Raw genomic sequence first — 13,834 nt, 5'->3', positions numbered from 1 at the left:
ACGGAGGCATTTCCAGCAGACAGACGACTTTACGAGGGGTATGGTGATCGGGCTGAGAAGGGCAGGTTGGTCGCTTCGTCAAATCGCAGCCGATACCCATAGGGATGTGTCCACGGTGCAGCGCCTGTGGCGAAGATGGTTGGCGCAGGGACATGTGGCACGTGCGAGGGGTCCAGGCGCAGCCCGAGTGACGTCAGCATGCGAGGATCGGCGCATCCGCCGCCAAGCGGTGGCAGCCCCGCACGCCACGTCAACCGCCATTCTTCAGCATGTGCAAGACACCCTGGCTGTTCCAATATCGACCAGAACAATTTCCCGTCGATTGGTTGAAGGAGGCCTGCACTCCCGGCGTCCACTCAGAAGACTTTTTTTTTGCTAGTTGTTTTACGTCGCACCGACACAGATAGGTCTTACGGCGACGATGGGACGGGAAAGGGCTAGGAGTGGGAAGGAAGCGGCCGTGGCCTTAATTAAGGTACAGCCCCAGCATTTGCCTGGTGTGAAAATGGGAAACCACGGAAAACCATTTTCAGGGCTGCCGACAGTGGGGTTCGAACTCACTATCTCCCGAATACTGGATACTGACCGCACTTAAGCGACTGCAGCTATCGAGCTCGGTGCTCAGAAGACTACCATTGACTCCACAGCATAGACGTGCACGCCTGGCATGGTGCCGGGCTAGAGCGACTTGGATGAGGGAATGGCTGAACGTCGTGTTCTCCGATGAGTCACGCTTCTGTTCTGTCAGTGATAGTCACCGCAGACGAGTGTGGCGTCGGCGTGGAGAAAGGTCAAATCCGGCAGTAACTGTGGAGCGCCCTGCCGCTAGACAACGCGGCATCATGGTTTGGGGCGCTATTGCGTATGATTCCACGTCACCTCTAGTGCGTATTCAAGGCACGTTAAATGCCGACCGCTACGTGCAGCATGTGCTGCGGCCGGTGGCGCTCCCGTACCTTCAGGGGCTGCCCAATGCTCTGTTTCAGCAGGATAATGCCCGCCCACACACTGCTCGCATCTCCCAACAGGCTCTACGAGGTGTACAGATGCTTCCGTGGCCAGCGTACTCTCCGGATCTCTCACCAATCGAACACGTTTGGGATCTCATTGGACGCCGTTTGCAAACTCTGCCCCAGCCTCGTACGGACGACCAACTGTGGCAAATGGTTGGCAGAGAATGGAGAACCATCCCTCAGGACACCATCCGCACTCTTATTGACTCTGTACCTCGACGTGTTTCTGCATGCATCGCCGCTCGCGGTGGTCCTACATCCTACTGAGTCGATGCCGTGCGCATTGTGTAACCTGCATATCGGTTTGAAATAAACATCAATTATTCGTCCGTGCCGTCTTTGTTTTTTCCCCCAACTTTCATCCCTTTCGAACCACTCCTTCTTGGTGTTGCATTTGCTCTGTCAGTCAGTGTACTTAAGTATTATCCCAACTTTAACGATACCTTCCTGCAAATTCGACTAATCAAGGTGTTGCATACATTCGTATTTAATACAACGTCTGAAGAAATCTGTTAGTTTACAGGCCAAGTAGTCATCAAGCCGGGTTTGAATAGCATTTTCGTTAGCAAAGGACTTTCCATGGTTATTCTTAGAGAACGGGGAAGGTAAGAATCTGAGGGTGCAAGTTCGGGAGAATAAGAGGGAGCTCTCACCTTTTGTCAAGTAAGTTGAATGTGGGCATGCTTCATCTTGTTGCAGGAACACTTCACATCTTCTTCCTGGTCGATTTTCATGCACATAGCTCGCTCTTTCTAGTTGACAACCATGGGCGACCTGCTCGTCTGGTTGTGGATGTGTGTGTGTGTTTGTTTATGATGATGATGAGGTAGGGAGAGGGTGAAACCCGGTGTCGGCACATAACCTTCTCCTGTCGAATAACACCAGGGGGTCTGTTCAAGGCTTAACGTCTCCATCCGACGGACGAATCACCATCAACAGCGTCATATATGAGCACTACGGAGAGGCTTTTGGCGTGCATTCTAACGATTACAAATTGTATATCACCACCTCTCACACCCTGGCGGTCAACGGCGAAACTTCCTTCCACCAACGGGACTCGAGCCTGCTAACCATGCTGCCAGACCATAAAAATGTGATGCCGTAACGACCATGGCCAACAAATCGGTAAAAGTAAACTTATGTTCTCATCCCGAGCTCTTTTCAAGCACACACCAATGGATGTTAACTGCATGCACCATTTTAAGCACATTCCAGTCCCCCTGCCCTTCTTAAATCTCTAGCAGTACCGGGAATCGAACCTGGGACTCTGAGCACAGCAACTATTAATGAAGTAGGAGGAGGTGAGGTTAAAGTATGTCCCTCAATAACGGCGTTATATGAAGCTTTGGCTGTATTTTCTACTAAAAGGAGTGGTTTTAATTTTTGTATTTTAGTAAATATCCTGTCCGTATTTCCAATAGAAACGCCTTTACTTCCTACTATAAATATCCCTCTGATTGACTAATTAGCCGTCCTTACCAAGGACTACTTTATTGCCTAAGATCATGATCGTGCCCGTAAAGGACCGAGATCTCCATTGTTCGCGGTACTGTTGGGAGATCAGAAGAATGCACATGCTCGGTGAGGCACGGGGTGAAGGGATTTTCAACAGCACAGCCAGTGACGCAGTGGTTACCATAGCAACTCCGCTACTACCCAGGCGACTTTATATTGTCTTCTACTGGCAGCTCTTCGCTCTTGTCAGTTGTAATCCAGCAAACCGCTAAGTGTGAGTCAATGTTTTCGTGTAGCAGATAAGAGAAGATAAGAGCCGATCTGTCTGGGCAGAACAGGAAGTTCGTGCTTGCAGGCCACATTCCTCATTTTTGCATTCTTCTCATCTCTACACAGTACGTAGAATGTAAACAAGGAGGTGATGGCAAGCTAAGCACGTGGCGGTCCTGAGCCGAGGAGTAGCACACGCTGGAGAGTATTGATTTAGTCACGATGGGGAGCCAAAAAACAAGTGAAGAATTGGCTGCGTTATTATGTCGTCGCGTAGTCTGCTCCTTTTGGCCTACATCAACAACACTAGTATTGAGCAGGGGTGTACAAAGCAAGGAACTGCATTCCGTACAGTAAGCAGCATTTTATTAATCTAAATGTTTAGAAGAAGTAGGAAATGAGACATTATCCGAGAGCGATGAGGAACCTACCTCCACGACGTAGGAACATAGTAGAACATTTTATATATTACAATATATAATTCTTGTTTACGGACAGATATTCCTATTTTCGTATTGACATTTCATATTTCGAGCGTACATTGTTTTCATATTTTGGATAGACATACCAAAAATGGCAAGCAAGCAAGCTTGTAGTTTTACGCGAATGATGATGTCGTAGTCATAGCAACAGGGACGTCACTATTCATTAAATAATCTCATACACATCGGTCAGGATTCAAAGCACGGACTCCGTTGTGAGAAGTCAGTGAAGATATCAATCGACTATCACACCCTAACAAACTTATCATAATACGGTATACACTTCTGTATTACTAAGTTGGGTGTTTCTTTCTTGAGCCGAGCCTCAATGCCGTTGTCCTACTCTTCCCATAGTAGTGTGTTTGATCCTTAATAATAATAATAATAATAATAATAATAATAATAATAATAATAATAATAATAATAATAATAATATGTTGGTTCCGTAGAGGCCTATTGCAGGTTTTTCCAGTTGACACCCTGTAAGTGACCTGCACGTCTGTGAGGATGGGGCCCTATCTGAAATGATTTCTAATATTGGAGATGGCACAAACACCCAACCTCAGAATTAACCAAAGTTAAAATCCTCTACCAGACCAGGAATCGAACTCGGGACCCCTTGAACCAAGGGCCAGCGTGCTAAGCCTCTATCTATAGAGCCAGACTTCTCTTAAAATATGATCTAGAGACACTGAACGGACGTTAAACAAATATATTATTTTATTAATATTATTCCTTTTTTTAATCCGTGTACTCTCCAGGGTTGGTTTTTCCCTCGGACTCAGCGAGGGACCCCACCCCTACCGTCTCAAGGGCAGTGTCCTAGAGTGTGAGACTTTGGGTCGGGGGAATACAACTGGGAAGAAAGACCAGTACTTCGCCCAGGCGGCCTCACCTGCTATGTTAAACAGGGGCCTTGTGGGATAATGGGAAGATTGGAAGGGATAGACAGTGAAGAGGGAAGGAAGCGGCCGTAGCCTTAAGTACCATCCTTGCATTTGCCTGGAAGTAAAGTGAGAAACCGTGGAAAACCACTTCGAGGACGGCTGAGGAGGGATTCGAACCCCCTTATATTCAGTTGACCTCCGGAGGTTGAGTGGACCCCATTCCAGACCTCGTACCACTTTTCAAATTTCGTGGCAGGGTCGGTATTTGAACCCGGGCCTCCGGGGGTGGCAGTTAATCACACTAACCACTACACCACAATGGCGGCTTTTATTTGTTAGTGTGGAAAATACGTTAGTGCCTGTTAGGGGTTGCCTTGTCAATAAATAGAGAATATAATTAGCTTTGGTCAGCACCAGTGTAAAATTACTTAAAGTGTCTGTGGATCGCTTCCCGACAAGTGCATGTGAAGTTTTCGAAATGTAAAATGACGTTCCAGCGATTCGGGTCCCATATAAAACAGTAGACCCCGGGGCTTACAACTAAATATTGCAGGTCCTGAGGTGTATTACTTAGGTTGTCGTTCACCGGAATGAAAAATCACTGTGTTAAAATGATCCAAAACACGTCGTTTGCTGGTATAATAAAGGGATCCATGCTCGCTCATGCAATACAGTGGTAAAATGTTATGCACCACCGACCTGGTTCATCTGCTTGTTAACATTATTATGTAACGTGGTCATTTCCATTTCTAATATGTATTAATGCGTATTTACTGCTGAATATCTTTTCATAGAACTCATTGCAAAATGTGCGCGTAAAAGAAGTGCATGAGTACTGCTAGCTGAGGATAAATCTAGATCAAATGTTAACACAAATGAGTAAATGTAGATCAAACATTAACACAATTGAGTAAGACTAAATCAAAATGTAACGCCACTGAGTATATCTAGATGAAACTTTAACACATCTGTGTAAATCTAGATCAAGCTTTAGCACAACTGAGTAGATCTAGATCAAACTCTATCGCAACCGTGTAAATCTAGATCAAACTTTACCACATCTGTGTAAATCTAGATCAAGCTTTAACACAACCGTGTAGATCTAGATCAAGCTTTAGCACAACTGAGTCGATCTAGATCAAACGTTAACACATCTGTGTAAATCTAGATCAAGCTTTAGCACAACTGAGTAGATCTAGTTCAAACTCTAACGCAACCGTGTAAATCTAGATCAAGCTTTAGCGCAGCTGAGTAAATCTAGATCAAACTTTACCACATTTGTCTAAATCTAGATCAAGCTTTAACACAACCGTGTAAATATAGATCAAGCTGTAGCACAACTGAGTAGATCTAGATCAAACTCTAACGCAACCGTGTAAATCTAGATCAAGCTTTAACACAACCGTGTAAATCTAGATAAAGCTTAAACAAAACCTTGTAAATCTAGATCAAGCTTTAGCACAACTGAGTAAATCTAGATCAAGCTTTAACACAACCGTGTAAATCTAGATCAAGCTTTAGCACAACTGAGTAGATCTAGATTAAACTCTAACGCAACCGTGTAAATCTAGACCAAGCTTTAGCGCAACTGAGTAAATCTACGAGGTAGATCAAACTTTACCACATATGCGTAAATATAGATCAAGCTTTAACACAACCGTGTAAATCTAGACCAAGCTTTAGCGCAACTGAGTAAATCTACGAGGTAGATCAAACTTTACCACATATGCGTAAATATAGATCAAGCTTTAACACAACCGTGTAGATCTAGATCAAGCTTTAGCGCAACTGAGTATATCTAGATCAAACTTTATCACAACCTTGTAAATCTAGATCAAGCTTTAGCGCAATTGAGTAAATCTAGATCAAACATTAACACAACCGTGTAATTCTAGATCAAGCTTTAGCGCAACTGAGTATATCTAGATCAAACTTTATCACAACCTTGTAAATCTAGATCAAGCTTTAGCGCAATTGAGTAAATCTAGATCAAACATTAACACAACCGTGTAATTCTAGATCAAGCTTTAGCACAACTGAGTAGATCTAGATCAAACTCTAACGCAACCGTGTAAATCTAGATCAAGCTTTAGCGCAACTGAATAAATCTAGATCAAACTTGACCACATCTGCGTAAATCTAGATCAAGCTTTAACACAACCGTGTAGATCTAGATCAAGCTTTAGAACAACTGAGTCGATCTAGATCAAACTCTAACGCAACCGTGTAAATCTTGATGAAGCTTTAGCATAACTTAGTAAATCTAGACCAAACATTAACACGTCTGAGTAAATCTGGATCAAACTTTAACACATCTGCGTAAATTTAGATCAAGCTTTAACACATCTGTGTAAATCTAGATCAAGCTTAGACAAAACCGTGTAAATCTAGATCAAGCTTTAACACAACCGTGTAAATCTAGATAAAGCTTATACAAAACCTGGTAAATCTAGATTAAGCTTTAGCACAACTGAATAAATCTAGATCAAACTTTAATGCATCTGTGTAAATATAGATCTTTAACACAACTGAGTAAATCCAGATCAAACTTTAACACATCTGTATAAGTCTAGATCAAACTTTAACGCAACAGTGTAAGTCCAGATCAAGTTTTAACACAACCGTGTAAATCTACTTCAAGCTTTAGCACAACTGATTGTGAGTAAATCTAGATCAAACTTTAATACAATTGAGTAAATCTAGATCAAACTTAAACACATCTGTGTAAGTATAGATCAAACTTTAACACAACTGAGTAAATCTAGATCAAGCTTTAAGGCAACTGAGCAAATCTAGAATAACCTTTAACGTAAGTGAGAAAATCTAGATGAAACTTCAACACAGGAAAGTAAATGTAGATCAAACTTAAAGTAACTTCAAAACCAGTTCAAGTGTCTGTTGAGTTGATTGATTAATTTGGATTCCTTCTGTCGTAAAAAACATTGATTATACAGTATTAGTAGTGAGAATCAGACTCAAGCGGAGCCCCTTGATCTCCATATATGTCTCACACAAGCTGTCAGTATACTTATACTTTCTAAGAGAAGCAAAATCCCAGACTGAGACTTTTAAAAATGACTTTCTTCTGTGTAAATCGATATTCGATTTCTTTCATGAAAGGAAACTTTCCCCAACAGATTTCCAAACGGAAGGAATATTTTACGAGGGGGAGATTTGAAATGCAAGCAATAAAACGCTAGGACGGACACACGCTGGAGGAAAGTGAAGAGAGTTTTCGGTCAGTTGAATCTTCTTCTACATCTCTGAATGGAAATATACCATCCTTTTTTTCGCTAGTGGCTTTATGTCGCACCAACAGAGATAGGTCTTATGGCGACGATGGGATAGGAAAGGCCTAGAAGTTGGAAGGAATTGGCCGTGGCTTCAATTAAGGTACAGCCCCAGCACTTGCCTGGTGTGAAAATGGGAAACCACAGAAAACCATCTTCAGGGCTGCCGACAGTGGAATTCGAACCCACTATCTCCCGGATGCAAGCTCACAGCCGTGCGCCTCTAACCGCATGACCAACTCGCCCGGTATACCATCTTTAATATCCATCCTGATAAAATGAACTAGTGTGTTACATTTTCCGTAGCGAAATGTACAGTTGTATTGAACTACAAACAATTATAATATAATAATATTATTGGTTTTACGCCCCCCCCCCCAATTACTACTCTCACGGTATTCGAGGATATAAAGGTGCCGGAATTGTATCCAACAGGAGTTCATTTATATACCGGTAAATATTCCAATGCCTACGGCGTAGTCGTTTCGAAATGCCGGATCCCGTGAGATCTGCCAATTGAAGCAACATCGTGCGTGGTCACCACTTGGATGGCTAGCTCACGTGTTGTTGTGGCTAAGGGAGGATCACCCTGCAGCAAGTAAATTCCGGCTCAGAATACCTGATCAGTGACCCCTGGATTAGGTGGAGGGTATAGCTAGGTCGCCAACGTCCAGCTTCGGATAAGGCACTTGGTTAAATCTATCGGTACGAGGCTGACGTACTTGAGCACCACCGGACTGAGCCAGAAACAATCCCACCAATTTGGTTTCAGAAGGCAAGCACTCTACCGTCTGAGCGTTGTTGTCCAAAGTGAGGTGAGGAGGAAGGAAGTGCTCTTACCAGCGCTGGACATTCTGTAACCGATTACATATCATATATGATATATCGTACCATTTCCATTTTATAATTGCATTCTTATTAATCGTCCATCTCATTTTCAGACGAAAGATGATGCCGGCCTATTGATATCACCATTATTTGAGCGAGAAACAATAAACATCATGGCTAAGAGAAGAGATCGGCGAGAATATACTGTAGTTAACAATAGTACCGCAGAAGGTACTCTTCCAAGACGAAAAGTTCGCATGCCAGTAGTAAGCAAATTTACATTATTTTCAATCTGAGAAGTCCGTATTCAAACAAGCTTCACTGTTAAAACGTAGCTTTTCCCTCAATGTAGGAGAAGATTTTATATTTAAATATCATTCCCATGTATGAAGAAAACAGAATGAATTACTACCGTTTGATGTACGATACTTAGTAGAAGTGAATAGGATAGTGTTCAGTCAAATTTTCATGAACGTTTGCACTCTATAGCTCATATACCATAAAACACAGAAACATATTTCAAGTGTATATACTTCCATACATGCACAAGGAACGTTGCCAAATTTTACACAGATCCAAACTTCCAGTAGACATATCCTTTGCGAGGCAAAATCACCGATGAAGAGCAAACGTCTGTCTAATGTTTGTAGGAATATATCATGGTCATAGTCTATGAATCGATTTCAAAATTTTATAAAATAATCGTAACGCCTGGTAGAAAAATTGATGGGGGACTGGGTTTATAATGGGATTGTTACTGTCATGAAATTCTCTCCATACTGCTATATATGAGCTGGGCCACGATAGATAGGGACCGCGTATTGAAGAGAGCGATAAAGAGAGGTCGATTATCGATGTTTGAACACGATCATTACTCTGTGGCTTCATTGCTGGGGTTTAATCATCAATAGATCTGACACTTCCAGAAGGGAGCTTGACGGGTAATTTTTAAGTGCCATGTTGGATCAGTTAATGGACACTGAAATTCTACAATCACAGCTGGAAAAAGTGCACATTTGGTGAAGGACAATGAAGACTTCTGTGACATTAAAAACTTCAATTTTGGTCGATTCAGTATTCCATTAACGTCTAGAGTCGATTAGAAATGGAACGCGCTAATGGGAATGTCGGTCACTGTTTGAACGCGACCCCAACCACTTTAGAACATTTGACAGTTAAACTCACATTCACTCTGGTGCTCGGTCTTTCTCTGTCCTCACTTGCTATTCGGAATATTTTAATTCATTTATTTATGTAGAAGATTGGCATAATGGTTTGCACGGGTGCTCCACTGCGGTTTTTCCAGCCTTAAAGCCGAGGTTCGAACTCCAGTGACTGCAGAGTGGATTACTCGCCTGACAAATCGCATGTGTCGGAAAGGGCATCCGAGATCTTAAATCTTGGCAAATACCCCAGTGGGAGTGGCTCAGACGGTAAGAGCGCTGGTGGGTTCGATCCCTGCAGTCCGTTGGTATACGAGTACGAAGGTGCTTAAATATGACAGCCTCGTATCAGTAAATTTACAAGCACTTAATAGAACTCCTACCAGGCAATTCCGGTACCTCGGCTTCGCCGGAAACCACTAATAAATCAGTTAGTGTGATGTAAGTGGTGATTATTGTTTTAAGGGGAAGTACAACTAGGCAACTATCCTATCTTGGAAGTGAAAACAAAACTGGCCTGATCGTCCGAAGAATGAAGGTATTGGCAATGAACCGGAGTAGTCAAGAAGGGAAAACGAAGTAATTCCTAGGCCTCACAAACCTGATACCGTCCCGACCGGAGGAGAACGAGAGTTGAACATGGGACGTCAGATGGCTCAAGTTAAGTGGAAGCAGTGCCAGACTGAACTATAAGACCTTTGTCACCTACTCACACTCACAAATTAAGAGACGTGAGCTGACCTCTTTCGTGATCGAATTTCAGCATAGTCGCCTAACATTTGAAAGTGCATAACGCAGTTGCGCCCAGTAGGTGTTAGTAGGTAATGTTTAACTTCTATACTCATATGATTCCATACCAATTATAACTGTTGTTGTAAGAAACCGAGTGTATAAAATTTTGCGTGTTTTCGGAACTTTTTACATGATTTGTTTACAGTTCATTTTATTAATTTCCTGCTTGTACACCATTAACTAGAATAGAACCAAATACGATAATAGTACAGTATGTAATTAGGATTTTGTTTGCTAGTTGCTTTACGTCGCACCGACACAGATAGGTCTTATGGCGACGATGGGACAGGAAAGGGCTAGGAATGGGAAGGAAGCGGCCGTGGCCTTAATTAAGGTACAGCCCCAGCATTTGCCTGGTGTGAAAATGGGAAACCACGGAAAACCATTTTCAGGGCTGCCGACAGTGGGGTTCGAACCTACTATCTCCCGAATACTGGATACTGGCCGCACTTAAGCGACTACAGCTATCGAGCTCGGTAATTAGGATTCAGTTGAGTGGAAATGAAGTAAGCAGTCTGATCCATGCAGACTGTAAGAATCACAGGAATACAACCAGCTTTTGGATGGTTAGGCCATGTGTGTTTGCAGAGTTCGCCCAGACGTGCCATTTGGGCTCATCGTTTGGATTGGCGCGCCCCACCAAAACTGTTTATCAGTGGCAGACCCAATACGCAATCCTTCAGCTGGTTAGCAATCCCTTAACATGGCGAGACCGCACAGTTAGTCTGCCTAGCCAGAGAGAGATTGTTGCCCTCTGGATGGCCCGCCTCACCCCTTTAGGGTGGAGAATGAAAGCAATAAAGCGAAAGAGTCAGTCTGTCATTGCTAACCACACCCGAAAACTGGATATATTCCTGTGATATTTAGATATGCGGTCGTGAAAACCTTTTTTAGAACATTCAGGCTGTGTTGAAAATACACAATCTAAAAATTTGGAGTTTGTCCCTGTGCTAACCGTGCTCAAGGTCATCACCGTTTCCAAGACTAACGTATTGTCAATTGGGAAGAAATGTAAGGATATTGAATGTGAGGTAGGGAACATGAAAATGGAACTCGTGGATCGTTTTTAACACTCACTGTAGGGTAAACCTGTAAAGCAGTAAACCTGGATAGTAAGTGAAACAAAATGAGAATGCAGCAAAGGTAACGTAAAGCGCTCCTAGTTGCCATCAGCGATATTCTGCTAGAAATAAACGAGCTCTCAGACGAAATCATTACATCTCTCTGTTTAAGTAAACTCGGGTTTACAGGTGGTGCAGCTCTTTTCAGGCTCACCCTCCTTAGAAGTGAGCTGACTACCATTTTAACCACATACCAGCCCTCCTGCACTTCTTGAATTTCTGGCAGTATCGGAAATCAAACCCGGGCGACCGAGGACGGCAGCTAAGTAATGCTAAACGTTACGCGAGGGAGGTGGACCGTACGGCAATGAAAATTGCCTCTTATGACATTCTCTTTCTTTTACCCGATACCCCGATTATTAAACTGCTCGGGAGCTCCACCTTTTCTCCATGAGTTAATGTTAAATATCTCGTTTTTTGCCCTCTTAAAACTACATTGCCACCACCTAACAACAACGAATGTCAGAGTTGGAGACTCGAACTCATATCTCTGTGCGCCGTTTTGGTACGATATTATTGATCTTGAGGCTAAAACTCATTTTCTCCGTCATGTTTACATCAATTAGTTCAAATCTCAAAAGCATTCATGGTCAAGCTGGGGCTGGAACATACTTGGAGCGAACGGTCAAGGAACTAGTATTCCGTGTCAATCTTTCGACTGATATTGTTCAGTGATTGATTAGTTCTTGGACCTTGAAACTTTCTAATATCGTTTTCTTATAGCAGGCTACTACGCAGTAGCTTGTAACACAATACTGAAAGTCACATAAATCTGTTGATTCTCTGTTGATTCTGTGATCACAATATTTAACATCAATTAAATAATTATTATTATTTGATCCGTTCACCGTTCAGGGTGGTTTTTCCCTCGGACTTAGCAAGGGATCCCACCTCTACCGCCTCAAGGACAGTATCCTGGAGTGTACGACATTTGGTCGGGGATGGAACTGGGGAGGAGGACCAATACCTCATCCAGGCGGCCTCACTTGCTGTGCTGAAAAGGGGCCTTGTGGGGGATGGGAAGATTGAAAGGGATAGACAAAGAAGAGGGAAAGAAGGGGATTTGGCCCTAAGTTAAGTACCGGTACCATCCCGGCATTCGACTGGAGAACAAGCGGGAAACCACGGAAAATCAATTCGGGAATGTCTAAGGCGGGAATCGAACATCCTTTACTCAATTGACCTCCCGAGGCTGAGTGGATCCCGTTCTAATCCTCGTACAACTTTTCAAATTTCGTGGCACAGCCGGAAATTGCTCCCGGGCCTCTGGGGGAGGGGGCTATTATTATTATTATTATTATTATTATTATTATTATTATTATTATTATTATTATTATTATATATTTAGCTTTCTCTACTAGGTCGAGTCGATACATGTAGTAAGTTACATGCCGAAGAGGTATCAAATACGGAAGTAAGCAGGCCAGCCGGACATCGGTGATAACCGAACCTCACAACATTCGGATTTCACGTCTAACGTTCCCCAGATTGAGTTATGGTGGCTTTGGTCATTCTTGTTTCGTTGTCAAGGCTAGCATAGTTGTAGAGGGCTGAGGACCATTTCAATCGAATCGAATGTTTAGGTGTCACAATCGCATTGTCTTGGTAAATGATTATTATTATTATTATTATTATTATTATTATTATTATTATTATTATTATTATTATTATTATTATTATTATTATTATTATTATTATTATTATTATATCTCTGGTGAGATGCAAGATTGAACCCGCAATTTTGCGTACGATAAGATAGTAACGCTAACCATGTTACTACTGACTTCAGTTGTAGTTAATGTTTCACGTCATTTTGTAACTCTTGAAAATGTTGTTGCAGATGGCGAGGATGAACCGAGAGCCTTGCCTTTGTAAGCTGTAAATGCATTCTTTTTCTCCACGCGTGACCCGACCGGCAAATAAGAGGAAGAGCGACACAAACCATTACATAACTCAGCGAAAGTTAATATGATTAAAGACATAAAACAGGACATGGACTTCATCATCGTCAACCTGAGAACAAATAAAAATTTAAGGACTTGTCCACAGTGGGCACTACAGAACCGAGAGAGCGTGCAAAGGTCAGAGGATACAGCGCTCTGTAATTATATAAAGAAAGTGGAGAATACAAAGCAACAGACCGTGTCTTCTTTTATGAATATAGCGATGTAGGTTTTGGCGATCCTGACTAAATGGCAGACAGTTTATCCATACACTGGCTCCTTATTGTTTCTATCCACGAATACCGAGTTTACGAGTTCAATTTTATTTTACTTTTTGCTAGTGGTTTAATGTCGCACTAACACATTGAAGTTTTCGGCGACACAAACATAAAAAAGGAATAGGATTAGGAAGGAAGCAGCCGCTGCCTTAATTAAGTTAACCTACAGCCCCAACATTTGCCTGGTGTAAAAATAGGAAACCGTGCACAAAACCATCCTCAGGGCTGCCGACGTTGGGATTCCATCCCACCATCTCCCGAATGCAAGCTTACAGCTACGTGACCCTAACCACACGGCCAACTAGCTCGGTT

At 42.7% G+C, this 13,834-nt stretch overlaps 1 protein-coding gene across 1 annotated transcript in view; it reads left to right on the top strand.

Annotated features, from left to right (window-relative positions):
• Kul (Kuzbanian-like) overlaps window positions 1-13,834 on the top strand; it is a 1,041,359-nt gene that overhangs the window by 350,411 nt on the left and 677,114 nt on the right. The gene's annotated exons all lie outside the window — the stretch shown is intronic.

This window comes from Anabrus simplex, chromosome 1, assembly GCF_040414725.1.
Source record: "Anabrus simplex isolate iqAnaSimp1 chromosome 1, ASM4041472v1, whole genome shotgun sequence".
NCBI classification, from domain to species: domain Eukaryota; kingdom Metazoa; phylum Arthropoda; class Insecta; order Orthoptera; family Tettigoniidae; genus Anabrus; species Anabrus simplex.
Note: the sequence above shows the minus strand (reverse complement) of the source record. Positions and strands in the feature narration are given on the sequence as shown.